General features: G+C 36.0%; 1 long non-coding RNA gene across 1 annotated transcript; it reads right to left on the bottom strand.

Annotated features, from left to right (window-relative positions):
- Window positions 1-5,040: 5,040 nt before the first annotated feature.
- On the bottom strand, window positions 5,041-7,624 carry LOC124898792. Its single transcript, XR_007055562.1, has 3 exons — window positions 6,856-7,624; window positions 6,347-6,510; window positions 5,041-5,251 (listed from the first exon to the last, which is right to left on the bottom strand). It is a non-coding gene; the product is annotated as an uncharacterized LOC124898792 (long non-coding RNA).
- Between the last annotated feature and the right edge of the window lie 5,005 nt (window positions 7,625-12,629).

Below are 12,629 nucleotides of genomic sequence, written 5' to 3'. Positions count from 1 at the left end.
CTGGGGGCCTTGTCTCAGTTCTTCAGACAGTTTTGTTTAGTTCTTAGTAGAGATTTCGCAGACTGATGTTAGACATTGTTATTCAGATACATTTTCAGATTTGACCATGTTTCCGTATTACATATCAAATTCCGCATTTTCTTTTGTATTATGAATGTTATGCATGATTACTAGATAGAGAAGGGTGTTCTGGGCCTTCACGGTTCGGGATGCTCGTCACGGCTAGGACCCAGGTTCGGGTCGTGACAAAACCGACTGTTAAAAGTAATGGCATGGATGAGCTAGTTTTGTAACGGCGATGGCATGAATGAGCCCAACTTTTAACAGATGACATAAATGAGCCATTTATGATAGTTCAGTGGCATATTTGAGCCTTTTCCCTAAATTAAATTACAAATACAAAAACAATAGTACTATAATGATTTAAAAATGTTCCGACTTAATAGTAGTGCCTCATGATTTTAATTGTACATTCAGTCCTATCACTCAAAATTATTTGTCCTATCATTTCTCCAAGGATAATTCGACCAAGAAGATATTTAACTCTAACCCCAATCGGTTTCTTGGAGTTCTTGTACTTCTAAGATATTGCAATCTGGTTGATGCAGCTTCACCGTTTTCTGAGTTCCAACCTCAAAACTCAACTTTTTCCATCGATTTCTGACCTCCTCAAAACTATAAAGACATATAGAAGATATAATTCTTTTAATACTAGCATAGAATTTGATTGAACACCCACGAGAATATAGAGGAAAAGGTTGTAAAAATGCACAATCTTGAAGGTGTTGGTGAAATACAGTGGCAAAGTTCAGAGATGGTGCTAGCAATATCTGATTCACTAATATCCGTGTCGCTGATTGGGGGCTTTTCCACTCTAGGGATACATAGAAAGCAACAATTACTTCTTTAGGATGTTCAACAGAATACTTCATATGCTTCTTAAGCTTAGGAATACACTTAAGAGAGTACATCCATTAGATGACTTAATAGAAAATTCTGCCTGTTGCCTTTACATACTATTACTGATACGGGAATAATCATAGATATGGACTTATGGGAGTGCATGTTGGGTTCAAGACTTGGTGTGTGCAATTGAAGTGCAAAAGGGAACTAAGTGCACTAAAAATCAGCCAACATATTACACTTGATAGGCACCTAAGTCTCTAAGGGGCCTTTTGGTTTTTTTGTATTTTATTTGTAACCTAGTATAAATAGAACATCGTAAGGATTTTAGACTTAGTTTATTGATGATGTTGTAAGTCTTAAGACATTGAAAAACACAAGTCCTCTCTTCTCTTTGGAGGCAAAACCGAAACTAGGATACAACAATTGGGTGGATTCTCTTTTGTTGTTGTTTACTTGGAAATATTGATGCTTGGGAGGTGAATTTTGATCTTGTGTCTTTGTAAGAGATAGGTTTATTATTGTGTGTAGTGTTAAGGGTCCAAGATTGTCCATTCTTGGGTTCTTAAGATTATACCTTCATGTGGTCTATCAATCTATCCTTTTACCTTCTTGTAATCTTGTTTATTGTTTGTGTTGTAATCTTGTGTTGTTGTTGTTATTGTTAAATCCGAATCTTGTGTCTTCTTTTTTATCATCTTGTGTTCATTTTGTTCTCGTTGTTGTTGCTATTTTGGTGTTAAAATATACATTGTATCTTGTATTTTTCTTGTTGATAGCGAATCCGAGAGTGGTCTCCATCTTGGTCCTCGGATCCTTAAGATTGTGGACTGATTTGGAGTGTGTTTTTTGCCTTCCGTTATCATTCTTGTATCATTTGGTATCAAAGCAGGGCTTGATCTTGTTCCCACAAGATCAATCTTGGGCTTGTTAGGGGAAAAATAAAAAAAAGTGTTCAAAACTGAAAATTTCAGAAAAAATAGCAATGTGTCCGTGTTGTGTTCTTGGCCGAAAAGTGTGTTCTTGTTGTGTCTTGGCAGAGGTTTTTACTTGTATTTGTTATCTCTAAGTTTTAGTTATGTTCCTCACTAACACATTGAGTTTATATCTAGATTTGATCTTTAAAAATTGATGTTGTTGTTGTGAACATAAGACTTGACCGAATTGTTGTTGAAACATTATTGTGGTGGACTGTTTTGGCCTTGTGGTATTCATCTTGTTGTTTTTATAATCTTGTCCACGTGGTATTTTTGCTCATTGGTGGCCTAATAACCATCTTGTTGAAGTTGTAGTTGTCTTGGCCAAGTGTTGAAGATATTGTATTATGAAAATTGGAAGTTGGCTGTGTGAAAATTGTTGGTGTTCTTGGAGATTGTTGTTGGTTGTTGTTGGTGATTGTTGATGTTGTTCATGGAGTTCTTCACAACCTTCATAGCTTTTTAAAATAAAGTGAACCTTAGATCTATAATGGTGAAGGGAAAAAGGTAAAGCTTTGTTAGTCTTGAAAGACTTACCATCACTCATCAACTAGTCAATCACATCTCAACCACTTTCCAACAACTTTCAATGATTCAAGAATCCATGTTTTAAGGGTAGTACAAGTCTAGTCAAAGACATTTGAGTCTTGAATTTTGAATTGAAAAGAAGCTCCAAAGACTAGTTTGTATTTCCCTCCACTGAACAAGTTCCACCAAAGGTCCCAAATTGAAAATTGACCAAGACTTGAACTTTAGAAATTAACAACTTGATAAAACCAAATCAATACGTGGCTGCCACATCACGTTTTACTGTTCACACGACAAAATTTTAAGCTCAAATTTTGATCTTTTAGTTTCATTGTGTTGTCTCTTTAGTTTCGTTTGTTGATTCCATTACTAACTTACGAGCTAGTACTTGATTGTAAGTTAGTTTTGAAACTGTTCTTCGTGTTAACTTTCCTTTGTGTGTCTTAATCCTTTGAGTTATTGTAATGCCCTTGTGTTTTTTTCCTTACTCTTTGGATTTGTTTTCAACGTTGGATTCAACTCTCAATACCTCTCAGAGTACAAGAAAGCTTTCAATACTTGTGAGATTGAGTGTGAGGGATCCGAGAGACCCGGAATAAAAGAGAGAGTGAGGATGTTTTGTATAACTAACGTGTTTTCTATTTTGTAGGTAACTTCTTTTCCACAATGGATACCATTTTGGCCCACCTTGATGCTATTGCCCGAGAAATAGCTAAGGCGAATACGGGTCTTGACAAATTGGGCTCGAATATGTCTACTATACTTGAGAGGTTGGATCGAGTGGAGAGTCGAAGGAATTTTCGTGATTCTACTTCCGAAGCTTTACCTTAAGCAATCAATCCTCCAAGACCACCACAAAATGACATAGACATAAGCCAAGCCACCAAATGTCCTCCAACCCGAGACCTACATAGGTCGACCCCTCCTCCATTCGATCAAGTCCAACAAAAAGGACTTGGAAGCCAAATCTCTCCCGTCCAAGCTCCACAACCGAAGCTCCACTTTACCAAATCAATCCTTTGAACCAAAACTCCACTTCACCAAAGCCGACATGTCCATGTAGAGGAGAATGGTAGAAAGGAACATAACGGATATAGAGTGTACGACAATTCTTGTATGATGGTAGAAGACTTGTTTTGGATGATATTGAAGACAAGGATCAAGATGGTGAGGAAGCCGAGATTCAAAATGAAGATGTTGGTCGAGACTTGTGTTAATGTTTTGTGGGCTGTTTTGAGTGGTTTATTTTAAAGTGGCCGATTGAACGAGGTGAATCCGTGAATTTGTGGGCAAATTCCTCTCAAGATGGAGAGGATGATACGGGAATAATCATGGATATGGACTTATAGGAGTGCATGTTGGGTCCGAGACTTGGTGTGTGCAATTGAAGTGCAAAAGGGAACTAAGTGCACTAAAAATCAGCCAACATATTACACTTGATGGGCACCTAAGTCTCTAAGGGGCCTTTTGGTCTTTTTGTATTTTATTTGTAACCTAGTATAAATAGAACATTGTAGGGCATTTAGACTTAGTTTATTGATGATGTTGTAAGCCTTAAGACATTGGAAAACACAAGTCCTCTCTTCTCTTTGGAGGCAAAACAGAAACTAGGATACAACAATTGGGTGGATTCTCTTTTATTGTTGTTTTCTTGGAAACATTCACACTTGGGAGGTGGATTCCAATCTTGTGTCTTTGTAAGAGATAGGTTTATTGTTGTGTGTAGTGTTTGTTAGGAAAGACGGGCACACAATCAAAGAGCCCGACAGGGTAGCAGCGGAAAATACCCAAGACTAAACTTTCCCTTTCAACTTGAACCAAGAGGAGACAAACAAACCCAAGAAAAATAGAGTAATATACAGTAAATAAATCAACCAAATGAAACAAGATAAGAATAAATACAATCACACGAGACACAAGATTTACGTAGAAAACCCTTCAGTGTGAAGAGTAAAAAACCACGAGACCAAAACCTCCACTATAATCACCTAATAGTTACAATATTGTCCTCAAAAATGGCCACAAAAAAGTGACAAATAACAAGAAACAATACATAAACCACAACACCAAACACTAGAGAAATAAAGGAGTGAAAGTACAAAAATGCAGCTACTGTTTGGGAATGAAGAACAGGAGCTACAGGCCACCAAATCAAGATCCGTCAGTTCCTAATCAAATATTGAGATGAGAGGAACAAGAAGTCCAAAAATCAGCTCAATCGGACAAGAAAATAAGCGGGAATCGCAATTTAAAGTTGACAGTTGTGGCTAAAATTTAGGTGCGAAAATCAGCTTTGTTTTTCTCTCTTTGGCTGCTGAAAGGGAAAAAGACCCAATAACCCAACAGTGTTAAGGGTCCAAGATTGTCCATTCTTGGGTTCTTAAGATTATACTTTTATGTGGTCTATCTATCTATCCTTCTACCTTTTTGTAATCTTGTTTATTGTTTGTGTTGTAATCTTGTGTCCTTGTTGTTATTGTTAAATCCGAATCTTGTGTCTTCTTTTTTATCATCTTGTGTTCATCTTGTTCTTGTTCTTGTTGCTGTTTTGGTGTTAAAATACACATTGTATCTTGTATTCTTCTTGTTGATAGCGAATCCGAGAGTGGTCTCCATCTTGGTCCTCGGATCCTTAAGATTGTGGACTGATTTGGAGTATGTTTTGTGCCTTCCGTTGTCATTCTTGTATCAATTACAGTAATTTTTTAATATTTAATTACCTGAATTCCTCGTTCAAGTTACTTGGAGGAGTTGTCACAACCGTTTTATCTCCTCATTTGCACCAAAATCATCTTTAATGTGCTCCAAAAAGACTATTGGAAATTGTCTTCCAATTGACTCATCTACAACCACATAGTAAGATGTAAATTGAATGATAACGATAGCATAGGCAAGTCTATTAATCAACAACTATGTAAAATTGGTATACATCTAAGAGTGCAAGAGAGTAGCATAACAAACAATTTTCCAGTAGCACGCAGATTCCTCATAGTACTTATGTAATTAAAAAGGACAGCCTAGTGCACTAAAGCTCCCGCGATGCGCAGGGTACAGGGAAGGGCCCATCACAAGGGTGTACTTGTACGCAACCTTACATTGCATTTATGCAAGACAATGCTTCCAAAGCTTGAACTCGTGACCTCCTGGTCACATGGCAGCAAATTTACCATGTACTCCAAAGTCCCCTTTAAATAGTAGCTACATAATTCTATATATCAAACAGGCATCTATGATGCTCTTCACTTGATGGTTAATTCAAAATTACCATACCACAGTAAAGTAAGAAGCTAAGGTCATGTATCTTTGAAAATGAAACATTCTCTTAAATATGCATCTATTCTTTCTTTTCAAAAAATGCTCTCCCTTTGATAAAAGTTCGTATGAAATTACTAATCTAAAAAATTATGATCATAAATTTATGAAGGCGCCTTTCATGCACTATAAGTAACTGAAAACAATTTATAGAACATATAATGAAAAATAGAAAATCAAATTGTAGATTCCTCCCTCAATTGGTGACATGCTACTCAAGAACCCTCAAAATTTAAGAGAATAACTTGATAAATTTACATCAAATATTAATATTTGATGCAAAAAGAGCAGCATAAACAGAGTACAAACTAAATATATTTAAGAGAGGAAATAAGTAGTTTCTTCCTTACTTCTCTTTATAGTATCACATATTCAATGTAATTATGAAAATCTCCTCCATTAATGTGTTTTATTATCTCCGTAATATATAGATTAGAGTAACTCCGTTGATTAAGGTGATGACTGCTTTGCTAAAATCAAGTTTATTAGACAACAAAAAAGCAAAAAGATTAAAGAGTCAGTATTGTCCATGACCCTTAACTATATCTTGTACCTAAAGAGTTGTACAATATTTATATTTAAAGGTGTTTTTTAAGTGATTGATGCAATAAAGAATATGCTATTACCTGGTAACTGCAGAGGAATCCACATCTTTTTACTTCTGGTTAGTGCAAACATAAGTGTTTTCCACATATTTTGCCTTTTTCCGACACTAATTGCATCCAGTATATAACTGACTGCCTGTTGTCTAAGATTAACAAATCGCATCCAGTATATGACCACCTGTTGTCTAAGATTAACAATTCATCAGTTGCGACAATACAACAAATATAACCTTCCTATCAAATAGTAAATTCTAAAAGAAAAATTATTTTGCGTGTGTATTTAGAATAGAACTCATTAACAAAGAACAAACAACAGTGTAATACAGGGAGAAAGAAGATGAAGTTAGTAGACTATTTTTTGTAAGAATTGACGTTGATTGAAATCGCTAGAGTGTTAATATTAAAGATGTAAGGCAGTGAACCAACTTAAAAGTCAGATGATTTGGATACACAGGTCTTTTGTTTGAAATACAGCAGAGGGGAAGAAACAGTCACAAAATACGGCAAAAAAAATTAACGGACTTCCTTACCAAATAAGTCATTCGCCTGAACATCAACCTCATTTATCAATTGCTTGAACAGTCTGAAATTGAAAAGATTACACTGAAAAAGAAGACCAGACGTTCAGTAAAAGTAGTTCTTAGAGTAAAATTAAGCTTCGAATCATGATTTTTGGCATTAAACATTGGAGTATTTTTACAGAAAACAAAGTTGGCCATAAGATAAATCCTTCCTTTAATATCTGATTATTTGAAATGTTTCCTAACTGAATCTGCACTAGAAGTTTGTATCTAATCTACCTAAAAGTATAACACATATCAATTCATCAAGAGATGAAAAAGCAAAAGAATCTACAAATAGTAAATTTTGTTCTGTAGAATGAATAACATGGCATAAATAATATCAGGATTGTGACGATCCTTTATCTCCCATCAACGAATTACAAATACTTGTAAGTTTCATCGCATATTTTGAATTGTGATGTTGCTGATGAAGCCTGAATTGAGTTTCTTTTTAGAATACGTAAGTGTTTGAAGAATGTTGAAAGAGATTACAGAGTTGGAAGTGTTTTACGGTAAATAAGTAGTTATATAGAAGTAAAACAGGTTTTAGAGATGATGAGATATAATAGGGGAAGTTTTAATTAGGGATAAGATGGAAGAGCAGTTGTGTACTAATAGGTTTGTTAAACTGTTGAGTATAGGTTTTGTGATATGTTTTTTTTATTTTTTAAAATGATAGAAAAAAGTTGTATTCTTTTATTTTTAAAAAAGTAACCAGATATTGAGGGAAATTTGCTTATGCTGATATGGAGTCATATTTTAAAAAAATTGAATTTAAGATAAAAATGTGAATATGCTACTAATGAGCAAGCCATGACTGTTTTTATAATTAAAAATATTTTGAAAATTAAATTAATATGTCATAACTAACATAACTAAATCCTTATCCTAATATGACAAATGACTAATTAATAGTAAGACACGTGGTTGAATGAGGAGGCTCTATCCTTTGTTATTAATAATATAATATAATATAGATATATTTTAAAAACAAATACAAATTAAATTCGAATTGAAATTATTAAATTCTGTCAAACTCGTAACTTGCTCCAGACAAAATGGGTTGGTGTTGGATTATTGATCCCACTCTTAAAAACATTGTAATAAAGTAATAATAATACAACTGACAAAAAGATGGCAAGTTGGGCCACATGCAACATGTGAAATGAATGAGACTGATATATACTAAGACCAAGTCAACTTTTAATTTCTATATAATGTTTCACCTCGAGAAAGTTCTTGAGCCGGGTTTATCGAAAACAACCTCTTTATCATACCTCTGAGATAGTGCTTTGGACTGTGTACACTTATCCTCCTAAGACCCCACTTGGTAGGGAATATACTGAGTATGTTGTTGTTTGTTTCACCTTGAGAAATCTAAAGACTTTCAAGTTCATTGCAGATTTATGATGAAATCTCAGTAATGGAGATCAAGTTCAATGGAATAGTACATTGAGGAAGAGAGAGAACTCAAAGAGAGAGAGAGAATTGGTATTGAACAAAACTATCTGAGTTAGTTACAAGTAATTCCTACTCAACTATATATATATATATATATATATATAGATGAGTTAGGTAACTCACTCTAGGATCCACTTACTCATAAACTTACATTTGTACACCTCCTAACTAATTCTGTTACAACTCCTAACTAATTCGATTTACTGCTTCCTATCATTCTCAACACCCTTCCCCAAGCTGATGCTTGAAATATGTCTTTCAAGCCCAACTTGGACATTAGATACATGTGTTGTGATTTCCCTAGAACTTTAGTGAGTAGGTCAGCTAGGTTCTCCTTGGTTGAAACATGATGAGTCTTGATCATACCCTGAACCAGTTTTTCCCTTACAAAGTGACAATCGATGTCAAAGTGCTTTGTCCTTTCATGAAAGATTGGATTATTTGCAATTTGAATAGCAGCTTTGCTGTCACAGCAGGTATCTATAGGTTGCTTGATATCTACTCCCAGTTCTCTGAACACCCCTATCAACCAAGTTACTTCTGCTACAGCTGAAGCCATGCTCCTGAACTCTGCTTTAGCTGAGCTCCTAGCAACGGACTGATCGTCTAGTCTGCAAACATGAACCCCAATCTGAGTCACAATACATACTGAGTATATTAGTATTATCTGACGGCATGAGTAATCCTAGTCCTGGTGCAGATTTGATATACCTCACTACCCTCAGAGCAGCTTCCATGTGTGACTCCTTTGGTGCATGCATATATTGACTCAAAACTTGAACTACAAAGGCAATATCAACCCTTGTCATTGTAAGATACAATAATCTTCCCATAAGTCCTTGATAGCTTCCAACATCTACTAAAGGTTTGTCTTCAGAGGTTCTGCAGTCTTACACATGAGTATCATATTATCTAGATATCAGTTTCAAATTTGTTTCAAGAGGGGATAAAGCAGGTTTTTCTCCACTTAGTCCCATTTCAGATATCAATTCTAGAGCATATTTTCTTTGGCTCATCACAATACCTGCTTTGGATCTAGCAAATTCTATGCCTAGAAAGAACTTCAACTCACCCAAGTCTTTTATCTTGAACTTTATTCTCAGATCAGTCCTTGTCTTGTCAATTAGATTATCACAACTACCAGTAACTAAGAGGTCATCTACATAGACTAGGACCACTACCAGATTACTTTCGTCCCTTTTTGTGAAGAGTGAATAGTCATAATGACTTTGAGAAAATCCCAGTTGCAACAAGGTTATCGTTAACTTAAGATTCCACTACTTTGGGGCTTATTTAAGCCCATACAATGAATTGTGTAGCTTGCATACTTTACCAGACTCCCCCTGCCTGCAAAAACCTTGAGGGATAACCATGTATACATCTTCAAGAAGAACACCTTGTAGAAAGGCATTATGAACATCCATTTGGAAAATAGACCAGTTTTTAGAGGCTGAAATAGCTAACACTAATCTGACTGTCACCATTTTAGCAATAGGAGAGAAGGTCTCTGTATAGTCTAGCCCTTCCTTCCAAATAAAACCTTTATCTACAAGTATGTCCTTGTACCTTTCAACAACACCTGAAACTAAATACTTTATCTTAAACAACCATTTACAACCAATAGGATGCTTACTAGGAGGAAGATTAACTATACTCTAAGTTTGATTAGCTTCTAAAGCAGTTATCTCTGATTGCATAGCTGCAATCCACTTTGGGTCAGCTGCAGCTTCATAGAATGACTTTGGTTCTAGAATAACTGAATAAGCTGCCAATACAGCACTATATGTAGGAGATAAAGAGGTGTAATTGACATGATTGGAGAGTGGATAGGTGCAAGATTTATTACCATGGTTAACCACATAATCCCGAAGCCAGATAGGTGGTTTACTGGTTCTAAAGGATCTTCTTATGTCAGGAGTAGTAGGTGACTCAATGATGCCATCAGAACCAATTTGATAAGGACTTAGTGAGGGTGTAGGAACACCAGCAATGTCAGTAGTCTGATTGTGAGAGGGAGCAATAGATGAATGGCAAAATATAGTAGCATCTTCTGTGGTATTCTGAGCAGAGGAACCCTGAATCCAGACAAAGCTGGTTCCTCGGAATGAGAAGGTACAGTGTATGTATCACCAAGTTCTGCACCTGTATAGAGTAAGACAGGAAATATAGGAGTAGAAGATGGAGAAAGATGTTTAAAAGGAAAAATGTCCTCCTTAAACACCACATATCTACTGATAAAGAAGTTTTTACCATGAAGATCAAATAATCTATAACCCTTTTGTAGCGAGAAGTAACCAAGAAATACAGCTGGAATAGCTCTTGAAGAGAACTTGTCACTTGGCCTTACCTAAGTGGCATAAGCTAGTGAACTAAAAACTTTTAAATGCTCAAGTGTTGGTGGAGTGCCATACATTACTTCAAAGGGTGTTTTTCCATATAGAAGTGACGATGGTAACCTGTTGATCAAGTATATTCCTGTTTGTAGACATTCACCCCAAAACCTTAAGGGTACACTGGATTGGAACCTCAGAGACCTAGCAACATCCAGGATATGTCTATGCTTTCTTTCTACTACCCCATTTTGTTGGGGTGTGTAGACACAAGAACTCTGATGAATGATGCCCAAGGACAGTAGTAAATCATTTACCTGTGAATTAAAGAATTCACTCCCATTGTCAGTCCTAAGGATATTTACAGAAAGAGAAACACATTCTGAACCATTAGAAGGAAGTTTTTGAGAGAAACTACCACTTCTGCTTTGGAGCCAAGTAGAAATAGCCAAGTATACGTTGAAAAATCATCAACCAAGGTAAGAAAGTACCTCTTTCCATCATGAGTTGGGACCTGTAGGGTCCCCATACATCCCCATGCAACAATTGAAAGCAAGCAGTAGTAGAGGTAGTGCTTAAAGGAAAAGGAAGTCTAGATTGCTTGCCTAAAGGACAGACAGTACAATGTTCAGTAGAGTTCTTATAAACTCTTACATTTTTGAAACAGTTCAGTTTATGTAGAGTATTAAATGGCACATGACCAAGTCTCTTATGCCATAAAGAGAGACTTATTTCTTCTGAAGGAGCTTCTACTGCAAATGACTTAGTATTATTTCCTGTAACTGGTTGAGTACTAGGATTATTCACAAAATAGTCAGCATTCAACACATACAGATCACTCTTATGCCATAAAGAGAGGCTTATTTCTTCTGAAGGAGCTTCTACTGCAAATGACTTAGTATTATTTCCTGCAACTGGTTGAGTACTAGGATTCTTCACAAAATAGTCAGCACTCAACACATAGAGATCATTCTCCAATTTGCCAATCTCCTTCACTTTCCCATTGAAGAGGTCCTGGAAGAGGCAGAAATCCGGATAAAATCTTGCACAACAATTCAACTCTTTTGTAAGCTTTGACACAGAAAAAAATTGTACTTAAATTCTGGAATATGCAGTACTTCTTTGATCTGACATCCTTTAAGTAATTGTGAGTTTCCTATATGGCTTACACTAGCAAACTCTCCTGTAGGTAAGTGAACTTTGCCATCACTTGATGCACTTAGCATCTTGGTTGGGTTAGTTAACATGTTTATGTCATTAACCATGTGCTTTGAAGCACCAATATCTATTATCCACTTAACTTCACTAGACTGAGTTAGAGGTCTAACCATCATACCTGAAGCTCTGGCTATTGAGTTGCCATCATTTCCCTTCTTAAGTAACTGAATGATTTATTGATATTGATCAGGTGTAAAGTGTGGTGCCTGAGGGTGTATTGCTCCTGATTTGTCCAGATAGTTAGAATTGTTACTAGTTGATCCTATCATCACATGATAACCTGCAAAACAAGCACCAGGAATATTCCCTGTGTTGTTAGCGTAACTACCTGCATAGTGAGCTGTTGCGGCAGGTTCAAAAGTGTTCCTTCTTTTGCCCTTAAAATCAGTCGGATAGCCATGAAGTTTGTAGCAGGTAGCTTTGGTATGACCTGTGAAATGACAATAGTCACAGTAAAGGTTATTTCAACTCTTCTTAGATTTGGATCCTTGAGATGATATTTGCCTGGTAGGAACATTTCCTCGACTACCACTCCTGTTAAAAAACACCTGAGCATTTGCTGCACTAGACATGGCTTAGGAATCTTTGTCATACACTGCATCTTTGTTGATGCTCAGTAAAGCAAGTTCATCACATGTGTGACTATTTCCCCCAACTATAGAATTGGATTTCCCTAGAATCCTCTGACCTTCTTCAGATATAGCCAATGAATATGCTTTGTTCACACTAGGA

This window comes from Capsicum annuum, chromosome 5, assembly GCF_002878395.1.
Source record: "Capsicum annuum cultivar UCD-10X-F1 chromosome 5, UCD10Xv1.1, whole genome shotgun sequence".
In the NCBI taxonomy this organism is placed as follows: domain Eukaryota; kingdom Viridiplantae; phylum Streptophyta; class Magnoliopsida; order Solanales; family Solanaceae; genus Capsicum; species Capsicum annuum.
The sequence above is the reverse complement of the archived record's forward strand: the minus strand, read 5'-3'. Positions and strand labels throughout refer to the sequence as shown.